Source organism: Coregonus lavaretus, assembly GCF_964263955.1.
Source record: "Coregonus lavaretus genome assembly, chromosome: 12".
Classification (NCBI taxonomy): Eukaryota; Metazoa; Chordata; class Actinopteri; order Salmoniformes; family Salmonidae; genus Coregonus; species Coregonus lavaretus.
The window spans coordinates 34,610,727-34,616,286 of record NC_139999.1 but is presented as its reverse complement, the minus strand read 5'-3'; positions in this window follow the sequence as shown (position 1 = coordinate 34,616,286).

Below are 5,560 nucleotides of genomic sequence, written 5' to 3'. Positions count from 1 at the left end.
TCTCTCTCTCTCTCTCTCTCTCTCTCTCTCTCTCTCTCTCTCTCTCTCTCTCTCTCTCTCTCTCTCTCTCTCTCTCTCTTTCTCGCTCTCTCAGTCAGTGGACCATTGTTTCCCTTTCTCCCTAACAGAGGCAGTTCTCAGGCCCGACCCTCCCCTCCATCAATCTCTGTCATAAATCTGTCAGAGGCAGAGAAAGGGAGCTGCTGAATACAGATTTGTCAGCAATTAATCTAACTTCCATTACCAGGCTCTGGATATTGTGTTCTCCTAACCAGGAAACAATGAGCAACTCAAACACCCAGCCCCGAGGTTGTGTGTGTATGTGTGTGTGTGTGTGGGGGGGGGGGGGGGGGGGGGGGGGGACAGCATCCTGATTTGACACATACCTCCATTCTTCTCTTGTTCATTCTCCAAACTTTGCTTTTATGATCTGGTCAGTCATCTATTTCGCTCTTTCAGGAAACCCCATCAACACTGCTCTTTCTCTTAGAACCCCATAGAGGGTCAACAGGAAGACGAAGCAGGGATCGACTCAGTTCCATTTTAATTCAGCCAATTCCTAAATCCCTTATTGCTAATAGATGGCACTACTCAAAATTCCATTGGAATGTAAATTCATTTTCTGAATTTAAATGGAACTGAGGACGACAAACAGGGAGGTGAATCGAGCCGTGACTATAATGTATTGAGCCATGACTAGACCAGTGTATTACCAGTGGAGAGGCAGGCTGCTGGACTGTCATGTTCTCTGCTGGAGGGTTGTATAACTTACAATCATCCAGACAGCTCTAGCATTTAACCTTGGAATACCATCATACACTCTGGCCAGCTAATTGATGATCTGTACTTGAGGAGAGAAAGGACACAAGTGTGTATGTGTATGTGTCTGTGCGTGCATGTGAGTGTGTGCGCGTGTGTGCACGTGTGCCCTGATGAGTGTGTACACACGCACCCCTCTGCGTGTGTGTGTTTAACAGAAAGTATAAGAGTGCTGACAGCGTTTCTGAGAGACAATGCCCAGCTCAACAAACACTTTTCCTGTTCTGTGTCAAAAGCTTTCCTGTCTCTGTTTTGGTTGCTTTCTCTCTCTGTCAGGGAAATTCAGCATATGAGTTAGTTGAAAGGATTGAGATCTTTTCATGTGGCTTACACACAAACACACACACACACTTTACTTTGGCTCTTTATCTTTCTGTCCCTCATATTGACACAAAAATATGCATACGTGCACACACACACGCACTCACACACTGACACACAATCTTGCTGACTCTAATCACCTCATATAGAGAGCCTGTGGTTCTTCAACCCATAGTGGGACATATCCTTGAATCACTGCTTCAGATTATCCCCCATCCCCCTCTACCCCAACCTCTCCTCGTGTCCCCCTCTTAGCTCTCCTCCTGCACCACGGGGGCTCAATTTAACCCCTCCACCTCCAGTGGATCTGGGATAGAGTCCCAGGCAGTGCTCAGCCAGAATTAGAGTAACAAACAGCTGAGCCTCTTTGAGGTATGGTCATGTGACATATCCCACCCACAGGGTGACAGGGACCAGGGTAGGGTTACTGCCCTGAATACATGCCCTGAATCACAAGCAGCACACGTGTGCACATGTGTTTGTGTCCGCATGTGCTATTTGAGTGTGTTTGTGAGCATGAAAGGCAGCCACAGGCACCATATTCTCTATCTCGTGGACCTGGTTTGAAAACTTGCTGACAAAAGCGTTTTCTTCATCTATCATTACCTCATAATGGCCTTTGTCCTAGTGACCTGGTTTATGATACACACAATTGTGTGGGGATGTCTCAATGAATGTTATGAGAGATACACTGACACACTGTTGTCTCATGTGATGAGAAACTATATCTGGAGGGCTTTTTATGTTACAAAAAGCATTATTGGTGACGAGTTTACATTATATCTTATGAGCAAAAAAACTGCTTTCACCAGCATATTTGTGATTGTTTAGATCCATTGTTTCTGGTCTGCAGAACAACAACAAGGAGGCTGTTTTTCAGTGTCTGTCAGCAGAGCAGGTAAAGAAGAAAGCGCTGAGCACTTGCCATTACTCCTCTGGGTCACCTGACGCTTAGGCTTACTACTAATACTACTACTACTAACTACTACTGCTAGTGCTACTACTACATCAAACTCATTCCATGGAGGGCCTAGTGTCACGATCGTCGTAAGTAGCAGACCAAGGCGCAGCGTGATATGCGTACATCTTTTAATGAGTACTTTAACACAATAACAAAACAACAAAACGATATGTGAAGTCCTAGGTTAATACACCAACACAAATCTTACGGAAACAAGATCCCACAATGCTAAAGTGCCAAAAGGCTGCCTAAGTATGGTTCCCAATCAGAGACAACGAGAATCAGCTGCCTCTGATTGGGAACCACCCTGGCCAACATAGAAAACACGAACTAGAACAAAAACATAGAAACTACAACATAGACACTACACACCCTGCCTCAACTTTTAAGAGTCCCCAGAGCCAGGGTGTGACAGTACCCCCCCCCCAAAGGCGCGGACTGCGACTGCGCCAACCAAACACAACAGGGGAGGGACCAGGTGGGCATTCCGTCTCGGCGGCGGATCCGGCTCCGGGCGTGACCACCACTCTCTCGCTACCCCCCCCCCCCCCCGTAGCGCCCCTGGTCTGGTCTGGCCCCGCTGGCCGGAGCTGGACTGGACACCGGTGGAGCGGATTGCTCAGGCTCCGGTGTGGAGCAGCTGACTGGTGCCTGACCAGGCACCGGTGGAGCAGGCACGGGCTGTGCCGGACTGACGACGCGCACCACTGGCTTGGTGCGGGGAGCAGGAATGGGCCGGACCGGGCTGACGACGCGCACCACTGGCTTGGTGCGGGGAGCAGGAATGGGCCGGACCGGGCTGACGACGCGCACCACTGGCTTGGTGCGGGGAGCAGGAACGGGCCGGACCGGGCTGACGACGCGCACCACTGGCTTGGTGCGGGGAGCAGGAACGGGCCGGACCGGGCTGACGACGCGCACCACTGGCTTGGTGCGGGGAGCAGGAACGGGCCGGACCGGGCTGACGACGCACACCACTGGCTTGGTGCGGGGAGCAGGAACCGGCCGGACCGGGCTGGCGACGCGCACCACAGGCTTGGTGCGGGGAGCAGGAACGGGCCGGACCGGGCTGGCGACGCGCACCACAGGCTTGGTGCGGGGAGCAGGAACGGGCCGGACCGGGCTGGCGACGCGCACCACAGGCTTGGTGCGAGGGACAGGAACAGGCCGGACCGGGCTGGCGACGCGCACCACTGGCTTGGTGCGGGGAGCAGGAACAGGCCGGACCGGGCTGACGACACGCACCACTGGCTTGGTGCGGGGAGCAGGAACAGGCCGGACCGGGCTGTGGAGACGGACTGGAGGTCTGGAGCGAAGAGCTGACACAACCCATCCTGGCTGAATGCCTATTACTACACACTCTGTGTGAGGCATCAGCACAGGATGTACAGGGCTGTGCACTCGTACTGGCACTACAGCACGTGGCACTGGCGCAGGATATCCGGGACCGAGGAGGGGTACTGGAGGCCACGAGTGTTGAGCCGGCACACTCCGTCCTGGCTGCATGCCCACCTTAGCACGATACGTGCGTGGTGCTAGCACAGGACGTACAGCACTGTGCCGGACCACTCGCGGCACAGTACGCAGCTCCGCATACCTCGGAACCTGCCCAGTCTCACGCTGCCTAGCCTGAGTACGGGGAGTTGGCTCTGCTCTACCTCTAGTCTCCGCCAACCTCCCTTCCAGCCCCCCAAACCTGGTGGCCTCCTCTCCTAATCGCCGATACGTCCTGTAGCTGCCTCCAGCATCCCCGTCGTCCATGCCATGTGCCCCCCCCAAAAAAAATTATTGGGGTTGCCTCTCGCCTGTCCGACGACGGCACGGTTGGCGCCGTACCTCCTCTCTCGCCAGGGCTTTAACTTTTGCCCATGGCCCTTTGCCCGCGAACATGTCCTCCCAAGACCACCATTCGCCCACCTGGGACATCGCCAACTTCTCCAGTTACTTTCCCGGCATTTGCTCCTGAACACGCTGCTTGGTCCTTCTTTGGACAAACCTTACGGAAACAAGATCCCACAATACTAAAGTGCCAAAAGGCTGCCTAAGTATGGTTCCCAATCAGAGACAACGAGAATCAGCTGCCTCTGATTGGGAACCACCCTGGCCAACATAGAAAACACGAACTAGAACAAAAACATAGAAACTACAACATAGACACTACACACCCTGGCTCAACTTTTAAGAGTCCCCAGAGCCAGGGCGTGACACCTAGTGTCTGCTGGTTTTTGGTTTCTGCTTTCAATTAAGACATACACAACCAGGTGAGGGGAGTTCTTTACTAATCAGTGACCTTAATTCCTCAATCAAGTACAACGGAGGAGCGAAAACCCGTAGACACTCGGCCCTCCTCGGAATGAGTTTGACACGTGCACTACAACCTCTCCACCAGGTGGGTTAATCAATGGATGTCATATATATATTTTTTTTGGGGAAACACTGTTCAACTGGCGACCGGTGTCAGCTCACAGGCACCCGGCCCTCCACAAGGAGTTGCTAGAGCGTGATGAGCCAAGTAAAGCCCCACCGGCCAAACCCTCCCCTAACCCAGACGACGCTGGGCCAATTGTGCACCGTCCGTGTGTGTGTGTGTGCGTGTGTTTATTACCAGGGCCGGTCCTGGTAAAAACATCTAAAATACGTATTTTCCAGACGTTGACGTTAGGTTCAATTTAGATTCTGAATGAAAGGTGAAAATATATTTTCCGTATGTTTAAAATAAAGATTTTTTCAGGACGTTGAAAAGGTTTCTTTTCCGGACGTTGAAAAATATGTATTTTCCGGACGTTGAAATCAGATTCATTTTTGTTTCTGATTGAAAGTTGAAAATACTTATTTTCCTGATGTTGAAAATACATATTTTACAGATGTTGAAAATATGTATTTTCAGGATGTTGAAATCAGGCAAATTTTGGGTTCTGAATGAAAGTTGAAAGAAGTAATTTATAGACGTCTATGTTTGGGCCAAATCAAGGCTGGTCCAGACCGGATAAAATCAGAACCAAACATAGACGTATATGATTGGTTCAGATTTGGTCTTGACCGGACCACAAACCAATGTCCCTTGATGTGGAAATCAAGGATGGTCCGGAACTGCACCAAAAAAAGACGTCCAAAAGGCATCGGCGTCGGTCCGTACTTATTGAGGTGTAGCCTACAGTGTTGTCTGAAATTGAATTTTATGAATGCCCATCTACAGTGGGGAGAACAAGTATTTGATACACTGCCGATTTTGCAGGTTTTCCTACTTACAAAGCATGTAGAGGTCTGTACGTTTTATCATAGGTACACTTCAACTGTGAGAGATGGAATCTAAAACAAAAATCCAGAAAATCACATTGTATGATTTTTAAGTAATTAATTTGCATTTATTGCATGACATAAGTATTTGATACATCAGAAAAGCAGAACTTAATATTTGGTACAGAAACCTTTGTTTGCAATTACAGAGATCATACGTTT